General features: G+C 40.1%; 1 pseudogene; it reads right to left on the bottom strand.

The window, feature by feature from the left end:
- Positions 1-8,439: 8,439 nt before the first annotated feature.
- On the bottom strand, positions 8,440-17,960 carry LOC143401896 (uncharacterized; annotated as a pseudogene).
- Positions 17,961-18,002: the final 42 nt, after the last annotated feature.

Consider the following 18,002-nt stretch of genomic DNA (forward strand, 5'->3'; position numbering starts at 1 on the left):
GTGCTGAGGATCGAGCCCAGGGCCTCACACGTGCTAGGCAAGCAAGCACTCTACCGTTGAGCCACATCCCCAGCCCCAGAAAGTTCTTATGATAAGAAATATATCATAGAATATGCAGAATTATAAGAATAAGACAGAAAGATGGGTTTGAATTCTGAATTGCTACTTAAAAGCTTAGTAAACTTGGAGGGAAATATTCAATCTCTCTTTGTGCCTCAGTTTCTTTATGATAAAATGGTGTTGTAATTATCTTCATGTCATACAGATTTTGCAAGGATTAAGTAAATTAATACTGAGAATGTAATAAATGCTATCTTTTATTATGTGTCATAGAATAATAATAGACAGAAGTACAGTAGGACATTAGGGGACAGAATCTATCCCTTTCCAGCTGTGTGACCTTAGGTAAATTAATCTTGATAAATTTCAATTTACTCATGGGTACAGTGAGAATAATTAATCTTACTTCTGAGGGTGGTAGACAATATGGATAAAGCCAGTTCCTCACATGAAGCATTCAACAAATTGGAACTGTGTTTCTCTTCTTTAATGCCTGAAGATACAAACTTTAAGGCCTACTAACATGCAGTTGCTATAAAGGGGTAACCTTAACTTTATTCAACTCAATGTTCAAATATTTCTATTTAGAACTGAATTTTAAAAGCCTTATTTTCAGTCCTCCAATTTGAATTCACTTAGAAATGTGTTATATGATTCTGTAAGTGTCAAATGGAATTCAGCAGGATACCAGACCTGAAAGAGCCAGCATTCCTTTATTAGACTGCAGCAGTTGAATGAAGCAGGTGAAGCCCTCACAAGCTGTCTGACTTAATACAAATAAATGACAAATGGCAATACTCTTTCCTTTTCCTGAGAAATCTCAGCTAAACACGAAAAAGTGTTTGTTGGCTAAGTGTGGTGGTGTGCATCTGTAATCCTTGCAACTCCGGATGCTGAGGTAGGAGGATTGCAAATTCAAGGCCAGCCCCGGTTAAAAAAAAAAAGAAGTTATATGTTGGAATCCTCTGATCTGTAAATGAACCTAAGTTTTGTTGGTACTCTAGTGTCTATGTTGTGTCAGTAGAAATAAGGCCCCCAAAGCTAGAACTTGCAAAATTTAAATAGGTTGAATGGAATCAGACTTAGAGAAAGAAACTGTCAGAAGGACTTCTTAGAAATATAAAAGTTCAATGATTACTAAGCAGCAACCCCCCTGCACTTTGTGCCTGGGGTGAGGGCTTCTCCATCTGTCTCAGAGATGCTATACAACTGTTCCCCTGCACAGAAGTCTCTTCCCTCTAAAAACAAAGTTCATTTCTTGGTAGAATAAATTCCAAAAAATTAAACTGCAGTAATTTCTTCTAGTCTGTAGGTTGAGTTCCCAGATGGCCTCCAGGAATTAACACAACTTCCTAATTATCAAAAGCCATAAGAACTGCATACATTCCTGCTGTACAGATATCATCTAAGACAACTGAGAAAAATGCACTTTTATAAGTTCTAAAAAAATCTCCGAAGTATACACAATTTTAACAATTTATATGGGACCTAAAATCTAAGGTTTATAATGGTACCATTCATTACTCAAAGTAATGATACCAGGAGAATTGTGATTATTTTCTTAAGTCAGGTTATGCTAAAAATCGGTTTACTTGGGGAATTCTTCCTTTTGAAAATGGCCTGATTTAATCTTAGTCTCCATCAAATTTCACTAGAAAACCTTGGTGTAAGGGTCCCACTGAGATCTAAAAATTATACTTTGAATTTTCAATTGACTTCAAGGTTCTCATCTTTGAGCAATAGGGCAGTTGATTTCTCTCCAGAATCATGTAGATGAATCTGTCCCTTTTGACATTTGTGGCTCTCAACAATTAGAATGGTGGGAGGGAGCTGCAGGGATTTTCCCTCCATACATTGATCTCTGGGGCTCAGCATCTGCAACTTAACCCACTGCCCTGGCACAACTAGATTTGGGATATGACACAGTTCAGGCTCACTGGAAGGGTTAAAGTTCTGAACAATGATTGAAAAATTCTCTGCTACAATTTCAATGTAGTTTTTAAATTTTTTTAATTTGTTCTAATTAGTTATACATGACAACAGAATGCATTTTGATTCATTGTACACAAAAGGAGCACAATTTTTCATTTCTCTGGTTGTACATAGAGTCATACTATTTGTACAATCATACATGTACCTAGGGTAATGATGTCCATCTCATTCCACCATCTTTCCTACCCTACCCTCACTGCCTTCTTCTCAATCCAAAGTTCCTCCATTCTTCCCATGTCCCCTCCCTGCCAATAATGGATCATCATCCACATATCAGAGAAAACATTTGGCCTTTGTTTTTTGGGGAATGGCTTATTTTGCTTAGCATGATATTCTCCAACTTCATCCTCAGTGTATTTAGAAATAGGGCATCCTCTTCAATGTTTCTGTTAACACTGAAGTAGACTGAGGTGCTGTCATTGTGAAAAACACATAGACTTCTCAAACCATTTTGCAATCTTCAGCAAATGATTTTACTTCTCCAAGTGCTGGTTTTCTCATTTACAAAATGGAAGTAATGGCAGAAACCTTCTGGTGGCTGTGAGATTTCAACAAGACAATTGGTAGGAAGTCTACTACCTGATAACACAGTAGATGCTCAATACATGGTACTGTGCTATTTTCCATCATTTTTTTAATCAGTTGAGATCATCCTTATTTAGTACCATAGAAACAAAAGACAGCTGAGGGGCCCCCCAAAATAATGAGATGACTAGGAATGTGACCAAGATTGTCTTATTAGGTTTACCATTGCTTTTTTAGCTTTGTAAATTATCTATCTAATTTGAACTTTAATTCTCAAGGCTGTGTCATTTGGAAGACATTCAGGCTAAAAAGCGAACTGTGGACTGAGATGATCAAATCAAGTGAAAGATTTGGGAAAGAACAAAGATGAAGTTTCAGTTTGGCCTTGGGGGAAGCAGAGCAGAGCAGAGCAAGAACAAGAGAACTGAAGCAAGACCTCCTCCATGAGTTGGTCTGATCCCAGGTAATAAGCTAAGATCAGGTCAGTCTGTCCTGCAGGATCCCTTGTGATCACTCCCAAGATACAAAGGGTAATTAGCACTGTAGCTCTATAGAAGAGGATGGGAGAGTCTTCTGTCATTGACCAGGGGTCAAAGACCAGGATAGAAACAAGATCCCTAACTCTTCCCTTCTCAGAACAATCCAGATTCCTTTTTCAAAACAAACAAAAAATTACCTGCTCTCTTTTCATGTCACTCACCATGTCACTGATGCCAAAGGAGATAACTACAGCCAAGAAGCAAACTCCTTCAGAGGACGGTAACCAGCAAATCAGATACAACAATCAGATACAATAGGCATAATTCCCTTTTACCTCTAGACACAAATATGATATGTGACATTGAGGAAAGAACACAAGCCTTACCCATACACACACAGAATTGATACCAAGGGCCAGGCTAAGCAAAAGGATGGCTCATGGACTCTGACCATAACTAGCTGCATGGCCTTAAAAAGTTACTTAACCTACCTGTTCCTTGGTATTTCCAACTTTATTTACAATGTTTACAATACTTGTTCCTAAACAAATAAATGAGTCCATTCTTTTTCTTTTTCTTTTTTTTTTTTTTTTTTTTTTTAAGAGACAGGCACTGAGTTGCTTCAGACTAAGTTGCTGAGGCTGGCTTTCAACACTTGATCCTCCTGCCTCAGCCTCCTAAGCTGTTGGGATTACAGGTTTGTGCCACCTCACCTGGTCAATTCATGAGTGAGTCTATGCATAATGTGCTCAGTGTGCTATTGGTTGCTGTCACTATATATTCAATACTGAAAACCTCTATTTCACGTATCCATCTGCCTGAACCTTGTAATATTTTGAATTCTAATTCTGTCACTTACTAGCCAGTGTGCTCTGGGAAAAGTTACTTAATCTCTGTGAGCCTTGGTTTCCCTTTTTTAAAATTGGGAGCAATAAAGTTTACTCCCAAAAGTAATTGTGAGGATTAAATAAACATGTTTAAAATACCTACCATGTCAGTTAGTACATGGCCATTTTTATCATCTATAAACAACAACAACAACAAAATGGGATAGCAGCATCTGTCCTGTCTTAAAGATTGTTTTGAGAACAATGTACATGAAAAAGCAGTGTAAAGCATTATCCTAATGTTATTAACCAATTAGTCTGAATTGCAGTTGTCCTGAAATTTCAGAAAGTTAAACACTGAGGATAATAGTAGAGTGCAGGATGCAATTGTAAATAAGTTGCTACTTTTACCATTACAAAAATCCAACACTGGTTAATATAAACAAATCCTCAGGAAGTACTTCACACTGAATCCCATTGATGTTCCTACCCATATAAATAAAGAGCTCCATTTTATTGTTAAATCCAGTTTCTACTAGAAATGGCCCCACTGGATCCTGCTGTTCAGCTGTTTTTGTGTCTTTTGTCTTATTTCTGAATATTTCTTTAGACTTTTATTTTCTCAGCTTGCTCATAGCTTGCTCATATGGAGAACTGGTGCTGCACGGGTCATGTAGCACAATGCTATTCAAGTTTCCCAAGTAATAATCTTTCTACTAGAAGTTAACATACCTCTCCACAATAGGAACAATGTAAGGACATGTCTCTTCACTGCAACAGATGCTAAAATACTTATGTCTGACCTAGAAGTGAACAAAGTTAGACACAAAAGTGTTTAGATTTTCTCTGGGAAACATTTCCCTCCTTATTAGTACAATTCCGCTCCCTGTTTTCTCTCCTACATTAGACTTGGTATTTTTATTAGTCAGGGTTCTCTAGAAGAACAGAATTAACAGGAAGTATGATTATGAAAAGTGGACTTGTTAGATTGTCTTACATTACCAGAAGCTAGATAGTCAGTCCACAGACCGTCTGCAGGCTGGAGATCTCAAAACCAGTAGCTGTGCTGTCCAAGAGGCTGAAGCCCCAGAACAAGAGGGTTAACTGTGCTACCCTAGTCTGAGACTGAACACTTCTGGAAACTCCCTGGACAATCAGTGGCAGAGTCTGCTTTGGAAGAGTGAAGAATAAAAGTCCAATATCCTCAGGCGATCACAGCAGTAATCAAGAACATGTTCAAAAAGGATTGAGGGACACCAGCCCGCACAGGACCCAGACTCAAAGTAGGCCCTGGTCCATCCCTCCAGACACCTGCCAGGGCCTAGCCTCTGGCATAGGACCTCCCATTCAGTCCAGCAAACTACTGCAAGAGTCAGGCAGGACCAGATCTGTCCACACTGACTTGTGCAGAACCCAGGTCCAGGGTGGATCTGAGTTCATCCCCCCCACCCCCACCTGAGAGCCTAAGCCTAATCCACTTCCATCTTGGGACACTGCAGTCATCGCCACAGCCTTCCCCACATAGTAACCCCTAACTTTTGGACAACAGACAGGGCCTACAAGCAGCTGCATCTCAGAGCAGGCATCCCAAAGGGAGTGTGAGGCCCAGTCTTGCAGCCCCTTCTCTGTAAGACATTGCTTCCATCTTGGGGCACCTTAACTATTATCTTGAGTTACCTCTGCTATTGCCACCACCAACCTTAGATGCAGTAGCATATACTGAGGGACACCTGCAGGATCTGGAAGCCCAACATCAAAGTGCGGTAGAGACAATCTGCATGGGTACTATAAGAATATAGGAAAGAAACTGTAATATCTCATATCCACACTGCAAGAAAGGAAGACACTAGACAACATGAAAAAACAAGGGAAGAAAGTGCCCCAAACAAACCAGGATACTACAATAACAGAAGCCATGTATAGTGAAGTTGATGAAATGTCAGAGAAGGAGTTCAGAAGGTTCATAATTAAAATGATCTGTGAATTAAAGAATGACCTAAATGAACAAATACTGGCAAAAATTAATCATTCCAACAATGAGATAAGAGAGCAAATAAGGTAGTAAAAGATTACTTCAAGAGAGATATAGAGACTCTGAAAAAAAAAACAAATTCTTGAAATGAACCATACAATAAACCAAATAAAAAACTCAATAGAAAGCATAACCAACAGATTAGATCACTTGGAAGAAAGAATGTCAGATAATGAAGACAAAGTATACAACCTGGAAAATAAAGTTGATCAGTGCTGATAGTAAGAAACCATGAACAGAACATACAAGAATTATGGGACAGCATCAAAAGTCCAAATCTAAGAGTTATTAGGATAGAGGAAGGCACAGAGTTTCAAACCAAAGGAATGCACAATCTCTTCTATGAGATAATATCAGAAAATTTCCCAAGCATGAAGAATGAATTGGAAAACCAAATACAAGAGGCTTACAGGACACCAAATGTACAAAATTACAACAGATCTACACCAGGGCACATTGTAATGAAAATGAATAGCACACAGAATAAGGGTAGAATCTTAAAAGCCACAAGAGAGGAATCAGATCACGTATAGGGGGAGACCATATCTCAGCAGATTTTTCAACCCAGACTCTCAAAGCCAGGAGATCATGGAACAACATATACCAAGCTCTGAAAGGAAATGGATGCCAACCAAGAATCTTATATTCAGTAAAACTAAGCTTTAGATTTAATGATGAAATAAAAACTTTCCATGATAAACAAAAGTTAAAAGAATTTACAACTAGAAAGTCTGCACTATAGAACATCCTCAGCAAAATATTAAAGGATGTGGGGCTTTTGTACACTCATATGGTGCTGGTGGGACTGCAAACTGGTGCAGTCAATATGGAAAGCAGTATGGAGATTTCTTGGAAAATTGGGAATGAAACTACCATTTGACCCAACTATCCATCTCCTTGGTCAATTCCAAAAGGACTTATAAAAACCATACTACAGGGACACAGCCACATCAAAGTTTATAGCAGCACAATTCATAATAGCTAAACTGTGGAACCAACCTAGATGCTCTTCAATAGACGAACAGATAAAAAAAAAATGGGATCTATATACACAATGAAATTTTACTCAGCAATAAAAGAGAATGAAATCATGGCATTTGCAGGTTAAATGGATGAAGTTAGAGAAGATAATGCTAAGTGAAGTTAGCAATCTCAAATAACCAAATGTCCAATGTTTTCTTTGATACAAGGAGGCTGATTCATAGTGGGATAGGGAGAGGAACATGAGAGGAATAGATGAACTCTAGATAGGGCAGAGGGGCTGGAGGGGAAGGGGTGGTTAGAAATGATGGTGGAACGTGATGATCACTGTTATCCAAAGTACATGTATGAAAACATGAATTGGTGTGAATATACTTTATATGCAACCAGAGATACGAAAAATTGTGCTCTATATGTGTAATAAGAATTGTAATGTATAAATAAATAAAAACAAGACAAAAAAAGAAAGGATTGAGAGCTGGGGTTGTAGTTCAGTGGTAGAGTGCTTACATGTGAAAGGCACTGGGTTCAATCCTTAGCACCACATAAAAATAAAGGTATTGTGTCTTAAAAAAAAAAAATAAGAAGACGACTTGAGCTTGCATCTGCTGCTGCTTCCTTGTTCTTCCAACTTTTATTTTGTCCAAGTCACCATCCTCTGGGTCTCCGCTTCAGTTGGCTATTCCATATGCCAATCATACCTAGAAACACCCTCAATGACACACTCAGAAACCTCTTTATCATTGGCATCTCTTAATCTAATCAAGTTGACATTTCAAATTAACAAGTCCCCTCTTTGTCAACTTGATATCCAAATATGACTTTTTACATCATACTTAATCTCCAAATAAACAAAATAACAAGGTCATAATTCCACCTAGCATAACTATTCTGACAACAGAAAACACACTAGTTATTTTCCCAGAATAGAAAAAAAAGCAAAAACATTACTGATGTTAAGCCAATTAATATTACATTACATGATGAGTAACAGGAAAGTAACAATCAATTCCTCTTAATGCATGTGTAAGTATGCACAAACATATTCTTAATGGAATAGGAAAGAAATATCAATGGCAATTACAATCCTGGTTTCTGTAACTGGTCATATGGCCATAGTTGGTATTTATGACTCTTCTACTAGCCATTTTGTATTCTCTCTACCTTCAGCAAGCACCTCAGCAGGTCTTGGTTCTTTACCTGGAGGTGTGACCCATATCTTAATTCCTGAAAGGCCTGAGACATTTGTTGTCTTGCCTGGATTGGGTTATGGTAGTTTCCCATTGACAGGGTAATATAAAGAGACACCCTAAGGGATCTCTTGCACTCCGGGAGTATGCTTCCTTACCTCTATTGTGAAATAACAGTCCAATGTCCCCTTGGTAATCTGGCTCAATCACCAGTACCATAACTCCCTTATTAGCCTGTTGACTCAGAGACATGAGGAGCTCAAAGTGGCCAGGGGGGAAGTCTTAACTTCAGTTTAATGAAATCATTGTTGTATTTCCTGGCAGAAGCATTCCTTCTTCTGGAACTAAGACTTCTAGGCCCAAAGAGCAGGGACAGGAAGCAATAACTTTCCTAGTGGGTGACTCGGGTTAAGGGTGAGTAGTACCATTCCTGTCTCCACTCCTTGATTCCTGGACCCATGAATTCTAGCAATAGGAGAGACAGTACTATATAGTGGATGCTGATTCAGAGTACAGACAGCCTTCTGAAGAACCTTGCACCAGCCCTGCAATGTACTGCCACCTAGCTGGCACTGTAACTGCATCTTCAAGAGTCCATTCCATAGTTCTATCAAATCAGCTCCTTCAGGATGGTGGGGAACATGGCAAGACCAATGAATCCCATGAGCATGAGCCATTGCCTCATTCTTTGGATGTGAAGTAAGTTCCTTGGTCCAAAGCAATGCTATGTGGAATACCATGACTATGGATAGGCATTCTGTAAATCCACAGATGGTGGTTTTGGCTGAAGCACTACATGCAGGAAAGGCATAGCCATACCCAGAATAAGGACAACAGCTGCCCCTTCCATGATGGAAGTGGTCCAATATAATCAACCTGCCACCAGGTTGCTGGCTAATCTCCCCAGGGAATGATGCCATATTAGGGGTTTAGCATCAGTCTCTGCTGCTGGCAAATTGAACACTCAGAACCAGCCTTGGTGAGTGGAAGTCCATGCTGCTGAGCTGCCGCAGTCTGGCTGGGCACAATTCAGGAGCCACTTGTCAAAAGAAACTAACTTTATTTTTAGAACCACTCAAGATAAACAAAACAGCTCCTCAGGAAAAAACCCTCAGAGCCCAACTGCCACCACCGGCTTCCCACAAGCCACACACCCCAACAACCTCTTCCTCCCACAATCCTCCTGCTCTTGAGGCCGATTGGCTGGGTCGCATGGGCGGAGCCAAAAAAGTCCCCCAATGAGCAGCTCCGTGGTCTGAAAGGGCAGGGAAACAGCCCAATGAGCATCACCGCAGAGGAGCCAATCAGCTAGATGTTGCTAGATATTGCTGGGGCTGCTGTGAGCCAATCATCAGCTGGTAGTCTGAAAGTTTGCTGGAGCCCCTTCGGCTGTGGCTCTCAACATCTCCCCCTCTCTGTTTAAACAAGAAGCATGTGGCTTAGGGACCGTGTCTGCCTTAGGTTGTCCAATAGTACATATGGTCCTTACCCGTTATTGGATGAGCTGACCTCAAGGCGTCAGCCTCCTGTCTTAGGTTGGTACCATAGTAATTGGATCTTACCCGTCATTGACTACCAGTCCAGTATACAGCCACACCTGTGTAGAGGTCTTCGTACCAGCGGGGGGGTGAGGTTCTTTGCCTCACCTCTGTTGGCCCCCAAATTTTAGCTGAACGATCATGACAAACAGAAGGGAGGAAGATACACCAAGCCAGCTGACGGCTCCTTTTGGAAAAATTGTACCACCGATGACACCATCAGCATAAATACCCCAACACTACCAGAAGTTGCTGCACCAACAGATAGTTCACAATGCATACAAGTGAGTTCACAATGCATATAAGTGATATATAGTCCAGGCAAGTTCTGCAAGCAGTTCAGTGATGGCTATTGCAGAAGCTGTAGATTGGTTTTATCTTTGTCTTCATGCACTGGGATGAAGATAGGAATTCTGGCAATAATGGCTAAAGAAAAATTATATAACATTATATAACATTCCAGAAGGCACTAAAAGAAAACAATTTTCTTAACAATTTACATTGTCTTCACTGAAGATAGGAATTCTGGCAATAATGGCTAAAGAAAAAATTATGTAACGTTCCAGAAGGCATTAAAAGAAAACAATTTTCTTAACAATTTACATTATCTTTAAGAGAATTATTAAATATAGTGAAAAGGAAAGGTGAAAGTAAACAAACAGATCTGTTAACCTCCTTTTTTGTTCACATTTTAAAACAATCTTCAACAGCTGTTTACCCAATTTAAATTAAACCATTTAAATCACGTGAATAAAAAAAAAATTATTTGGATCCATTTTTTCATGAGCGCTCATCATATATGACATATGGACATACGTACGTTCAAACACAAAACACAAGTGTGCACACATAATACATATGACACATAACATAATAGTAAAGGCCTTATAACTTTTTACAGGTGAAATCTCCATTGCAATGTTTAAAAACTCTATAGTCAAAAAATAGAACTGATCAGCAAAACATTAACCTAGGTCTGTATGAGCTCAAAAAAAAAAAATATATGGGAAAGGGCAATAATAAAATAGATATTGAAAAAAGCATTCTGGTTCTGTCGTAGATGTAAGAATAACCAAACTGGAGTTCTGGATATCATATCTTCTTTTTGGTCTGTAGAAATCGCTTTAGTTAATCTGTCTGGAATCCAAATCAGCTGCTGTTCTCCCTGTGGAAACACATAAACAGACCCCCGATTCCAGGCAATCACTGGGTCAGGACCTTAGTTAATCTCTCTGGAATCCAAATCGGCTGCTGTTCTCCCTGTGGAAACACACAAACAGACCCCCGACTCCAGACAATTACTGGGTCAGGACCTTTCCATTGTCCTGTTAGAATATCCTTCCAAAGTACCTTGGGCTTATATACATTTTTTGGACACATGTGCCTTTCCGCAGCACTAAGCCCTGATGAATCCAAATTTAAAAAGTTTAGAGTAAAAAGGGTTATTTTTAAGTTTATCTTTGGGGAATATATACCCCTTCCCAATTCCTTCTTTTTGCTTTAATAAGTACATTTTAATAGTTTGATGAGCTCTTTCAACTATGCCTTGTCCCTGTGGATTGTATGGGATTCCTGTTATATGAGTAATGCCAAATGATGAGCAAAATTGTTTAAAAGAGGTAGAAGTATAACCAGGGGCATTATCTGTTTTTAACTGTTTTGGAACTCCCACAGTGGCAAAATTTTGTAAGCAATGAGCTATAACATCTTTAGTTTTTTCTCCGGCATGAAGGGAGCCCATCAAAAATCCAGAAGAAGTATCAACTGTAACATGCAAATATTTTAATTTTCCAAATTCTGGCAAGTGTGTGACGTCCATCTGCCAAATATGGTTAGGTATCAATCCTTTAGGATTGACTCCAAGATTAACTTGTGGTAAAAAGGTCACACAATTTTGACATTGTTTTATTATTTGTCTAGCTTGTTCCTTAGTTATTTTAAAACGCTTTTGTAAAGTATTAGCATTGACATGGAACTTTTTATGAAAATTTATAGCTTCTTCTAGTGTAGAGAAAATATGTATGTCATGTGTAGTTTTATCTGCTAAATCATTGCCCAAACTAAGGGCTCCAGGCAATCCTGTATGTGCCCTGATATGTCCTATAAAGAATGAATCTTTTCTGTCCCAGATTAGACTTTGTATAGTGGAAAGCAAAAAGAAAATAGTAGAGGAAGGGGAAATCCTACCAGCATCTTCAAGGGATACTATAGCATTAACTATATACTGACTATCGGAAAATAAATTAAATACAGAATTTTTAAACATCACAAAAGCCTGTAATACTGCCTTAAGCTCTACCTTTTGAGCTGATTGTTTGGGTACTAAAAATGTAAAAGTTTGATCAGTCCTACAGCCTCAGGATACCTAGTAAGAATAGTGTTAGGAGAATAAGATAAATGTATCCATAATAATGGGCCTTCTTGCCAAAATACTCCTGTAGGAATATTTTTTGTTGGTAGTACAATAAATAATAAAGGCAAACTTATATCAATTCTATCCAAATGCATATTTTCCATATATGTTTCAATGATTTTTAATGCCTTTCTTGCTTCAGGCGTTAACATTCGGGGTGAATTTGGATCTGATGGACCTTTTAGGATATCAAATAAAGGTCCCAACTCTCCTGTTGGTATACCTAGATAAGGCCTTATCCAATTTATGTCTCCTAATAACTTTTGAAAGTCATTAAGTGATTTGAGTTGATCTACTCGTATTTGAATTTTTGGTGGACGGACCATGGTTGAGGATAATAGAACTCCTAAATAATTAATTGGAAAATTTAATTGTACTTTATCTACTGCTATCTCTAGATTATAATTTTTTAATAAGTTTGTAAGTGTGGCATAACAGTCTAGCAATGTTTTTTTAGCTTTGTGTGCTAATAATACATCATCCATATAGTGAAATATTTGTAGTTCAGGATTTTGATTTCTGAGTGGCTGGATTGCTTTGTTAACATAAATTTGACACATAGTTGGGCTGTTAGCCATCCCTTGAGGGAGTACTTTCCATTCATATCTCTGATCAGGACCTTCATGATTCAGTGCAGGGATAGTAAATGCAAAACGTGGACTATCCTCAGGATGAATTGGAATTGAAAAAAACAATCTTTAATATCTATAACTAAAACATACCAAGTTTTTGGCAAAGCAGACAATTGAGGAATCCCCGATTGAGCAGGTCCCATAATAACCATCTCATTATTAATGGCTCTTAAATCTTGCAATAATCTCCATTTACCAGATTTCTTTTTGATGACAAAAATGGGAGTATTATGGGGAGATACAGAAGGTTGTATATGTCCTTCTGCTAATTGTTGTTTGACCAGATCATGGGCTGCTAGTATCTTTTCTTTAGTCAGGGGCCACTGAGGAACCCATACTGGTCTTTCTGATTTCCAAGTAATTTTTATTGTCTCAGTGGCCCTTTCTGAAAATCCAACCCATGTCTGTCTGTTCCTTGATCTATTTGTATTGGTGCTGCTATACCTTGTTCTTGTTTTCCTAATCTTTTTCCTTTCCTAAAACCTTGTCTAGTCATAATAGTGGGTGCATTTTGGTTGATGTTATTTGTTAATGTCAAACCTAATTGATCTAGGACATCTCGTCCCCATAAATTTATAGGAAGATGATCCAATACATATGGCTGTATAGTTCCTTCACATCCTTCAGGATCCTTCCAATCTAATACCATTGCACTTCATGGGGATTAATCGCCACTCCTAGGCCTCGAAGCGTTTGAGTGGCTTGTTGTAATGGCCAATGTTTTGGCCATTCTTGATGAGAGATGATGCTAAGGTCTGCACCTGTATCCAGTAGCCCATTAAATTCATGTCCTTGAATATTTAGTTTTAGCATGGGGCGAGAATCTAAATTTAAAGACAGCATAGCCCAATCTACACCTGTGGAGCCTAATCCCTTGGAACCTCTTTCTATAGCACGACTGGAAAATTTATCATGTAGGCTTGGTATTATTAGTAACTGTGCTATTCTATCTCCTGGTGAAATTACTGATATACCATTTGGAGAACTGGCTATAATTTTTATTTCACCTTCATAATCGGGATCAATTACCCCAGGACTTATCATAAGTCCTTTTAGAGTAGAAGAGCTGCGTCCCAATAATAAGCCTACTGTTCCTTTGGGAAGAGGTCCTTTCACCCCTGTGGGAATGATTTGAACTCCCATCTCTGGAGTTAGTACTGATCTGGCGGAGGCGCAGATGTCCAACCCTGCGCTCCCTCTGGTTTGTCTGATGAGGGATCTGATGGACAATGTGTCCTGGGCACTACCCTGATGGGGTTTCTGGGTTCCTCCAGTGCTCCGTATATTTGTGGTTTTGGGCCCCGGAGCATTGGGCCCCCCTGTCCATTTTTTGGCAATGGAGCCCAATGCCTTTCTCCACGATATCGTGGATAAACACTTGGTCCTTGTTCGTTTTTTGATAATGGAGTACCCTCTATGGTGGTTTGAGAACGGCATTCATTAGCCCAATGTCTCCCTCTACGGCATCGTGGGCAAATACCCGGTATTCTACTCCTTTGATACCTAGTTTTGTTAAACCCTCCTCCTATGGGGCAATTCCTTTTAAAATGTCCTGTTTGTTCACAATTGTAGCATGTTCTTGGCCTGGAATCTAAAGCCTGTTTTACTGCAGCTGCCACAATTTTCCCTTGTTCATTAATGTCTCTGGCATCTAAAGCCTGTTTTACTGCAGCTGCCACAATTTTCCCTTGTTCATTAATGTCTCTGGCATCTAAAGCCTGTTTTACTGCAGCTGCCATGACTTGCTCTTGTTCATTAATGTCTCTACATAATTTAATATATGTGTTTAAATCTTCATGTTTCCATGGTCTAATGATATCTCTGCACCAACGATTCGCTTGGTCATAAGCCAGTTGTTTTATTAATGGCATTGCTTGTTCTGTATTCCCAAAAACTCTGGTAGCTGTTTGAATAAGCCTATCTACAAATTCAGCATAAGATTCATTAGTTCCTTGTATTATCTTAGATAATTGACCTTGTAAACCTCCATGTCCTTGTAAAGTCTTCCATGCCTTAACTGCATCTACAGCAATTTGTAAATATACACCAGGATCATATGCAATTTGTTGCTGCTGATCCTCATAAGGTCCCTTTCCTAACAACATATCTAGATTTCTCTGAGGATAACCAGCTGCTGCATTTCGCCTAGCCGTCTCCTTGCAAAATTCCTCATTGGCAACCTTCCATAACAGGTATTGTCCTCCATTTAGCACAGCTTTACACATATTAGCCCAGTCTGCTGGCGTCATGTTCAAGTTGGTAATGGATTCGACCAAGCTTACAGTGAAGGGTGCTTGAGGACCATAGGTTGTTACAGCCTCTTTTAGCTGCTTCACTGTTTTGAAATTTAAAGTATGGTAAATTCGCTGCCCTCCTACCTCAAATACAGGGCATGTTAACACTTGAGATCCTGTCTCAGGATCTGAACTATCCACTGCAGGGGTTGGGGGCCTCTCAGCATATGAAGGTGGCCTTGTCAGTTGGACACTTACGTCCTCTGGTGATAGAAAGGTGTTAGTAGCAGTCTCCTGTAGAGGTGGTGCTGTTGGTTGGACACTTAAGCCCTCTGGTGATAGAAAGGTTTTAGTAGCAGTCTCCTTTTGTAACTTTCCCCCTGATGGCTTTTTCTGTTCTAAACTTTCTTTCTCTGTCTGATTAGCTCGAAAGACCTTCTCTTTTACTTGAATCTTTTCCTCTTTCTGACTAACTTGAGAGACCTCCTCATTTACTTGAATCAATATGTCTTCTCCTTCCTCTACCTTTGTCTGAATTGAAGGTTTTGGACTAAGAAAACCAGATACCAATGCCCACAATGCCAATGTGCCAGCTGGCAGAGTTCCTGGGCTGTTCTTTTCTATTCTTTTTAAATCTTCACCATGATGGTTCCATTGTGATATATTTAACAATTCCACCTTAAAAAGCCATGGGCTACATTTTTGCATTGTATCAACGTATGCCCTGACTGCTCTTGATTTTACTGGGATGCCTTCTTCCTCTAACAATTTACTTAACACTCTTTCAGTTTGTTTTTTACTAGTTTCTGATCCCGTATTTCTACTATAATACAACCCAACAAGATGACGCCAAACAAAACCGAGACAGAATGAAATAAAAATGGAACAACAAAAATTCATTATAGCCTTTCTATCCTCCTGACATGTGCATCCGTCCTTTCTCCCTATCTGTTCCTCAGACGTAAATAGTTTTTCCTCAGAAGTGAGCGGTTTTTCTTCCGTCTCACTCATCTCCAGGGACAGGCAACTTAAAACAAAAATGAAGCAAAACAAAAGAGGAATCTTAAAATGGCTCCCCATCTTCTCACCCTGCCCTCAGGGGCGAGCGGTTTACTTACCCTCAGTCGCTCCCCGTGCGAGCCACCAAATGCCGCAGTCTGGCTGGGCACAATTCAGGAGCCACTTGTCAAAAGAAACTAACTCTATTTTTAGAACCACTCAAGATAAACAAAACAGCTCCTCAGGAAAAAACCCTCAGAGCCCAACTGCCACCACCAGCTTCCCACAAGCCACACACCCCAACAACCTCTTCCTCCCACAATCCTCCTGCTCTTGAGGCCGATTGGCTGGGTCGCATGGGCGGAGCCAAAAAAGTCCCCCAATGAGCAGCTCCGTGGTCTGAAAGGGCAGGGAAACAGCCCAATGAGCATCACCGCAGAGGAGCCAATCAGCTAGATGTTGCTAGATATTGCTGGGGCTGCTGTGAGCCAATCATCAGCTGGTAGTCTGAAAGTTTGCTGGAGCCCCTTCGGCTGTGGCTCTCAACACTGAGCCTATGCATAACTGCCACATCTGAAGATGATGGCAGGGCCTTGTTCCAAAATCCCAATGGCCTCTTCTGTGATTCACCGATGTGGGCCTGACAAAGGTTCCAGACAATGCCACTGACACTTCAAATACCATTGAGTCAGCTGGGTCATATGGTCTAAGTGGCAGAGCAGCCTGCATAGGAGTCTGGTCCTGTTCTGGACCCCAGTCAAAACAAGAAGTTTTTCTAGTCACTTGGTAGATGGGCTGAAATAACACCCATGTATGGAATCTGCTGCTTCCCAAATCTACCAGGTGTTGTGCTTCTTTTTTATTTGTAGGAGAGGCCAGATGCAATAACTTATCCTCTACCTTAGAAAAAATATCTCGGTAGGCCCCACCACTGGACTCCTAGAAACTTTACTGAAGTTGAAGGCCCTTGAATTTTAGTGGGATTTATTTCCCACCCTCTGATACACAAATGCTCCACTAGCAAGTTCAAAGTGATTGCTACCTCCTGCTCAGTAATCAACATAATGTCATCGATATAATGGACCAGTGTAATAGTGGAAGAGAAAGATGAACAAGTCTCTGTGAACTAAGCTGTGACACAGTGCTGGAGCTGACATACCCCTGAGGAAGGACAGTTGAAGGTGTATTGCTGGCCTTGCCAGCTGAAAGCAAATCATTTCTTGTGGTCCTTATGCACTGAGATGGAGGAAAAAAGCACATGCCAAATCAATAGCCACATACCAGGTACCAGGAGATGTATTAATCTGCTCAAGTGAAGAAACCACATCTGGTACGGCAGCTGCAACTGGAGTCACCACCTGATTAAGCTTATGATAATCAACTGTCTCCAAGACCCATCTATCTTCTGCACAGGCCAAACAGGAGAGTTACATGGGGATGTTGTGGGAATCACCAGCCCCGCATCCTTCAAGTCCTTGATGGTGGCACCAATCTCTGCAATCCCTCCAGTGATGCGATGTTGCTTTTGATTCACTATTTTCCCAGGTATAGGAAACTCCAGAGGCTTCCATTTAGCTTTTTCCACCATAACAGTCCTCACTCCACAGGTTAGAGAACCAGTGTGGGAGTTTTGCCAAGTGCTAAGAATATCTATCCTGATTACACATTCTGGGACTAGGAAATAAACACAGGATGAGTTTGGGGGCCCACTGGACCCATTGTGAGTCAGACCTTGGCCAAAACGCCATTGATCACCTGACCTCCATAAGCCCCTACTTTTATTGGAGAGCCACAATGATGTTTTGGATCTCCTGAAATCAATTCAGAGCTGTCTAGTAGTCCCTGAAAGTTCTGATCATTGCCTTTTCCCCAATACACAGTTACCCTGGTAAAAGGCCTTAGGTCCCTTTGGGGAAGGATGGGAGAAAGATTAACAGTAAAAAACCAGATTTTTGGTACTATACCAGGGTCCTTCCACAAGGGGACCTGGCCTCCCCTTAATTCAAGGGGTTCTAAATCTGTAATTGACTCATATCTGGGAAGTGGTTGAGGGGTCATGATTCTCTGTTGTTATGATCTAGGGCAGACTTTTGTAAATTT

Source organism: Callospermophilus lateralis, chromosome 6 (genome assembly GCF_048772815.1).
Source record: "Callospermophilus lateralis isolate mCalLat2 chromosome 6, mCalLat2.hap1, whole genome shotgun sequence".
Taxonomy (NCBI): Eukaryota; Metazoa; Chordata; class Mammalia; order Rodentia; family Sciuridae; genus Callospermophilus; species Callospermophilus lateralis.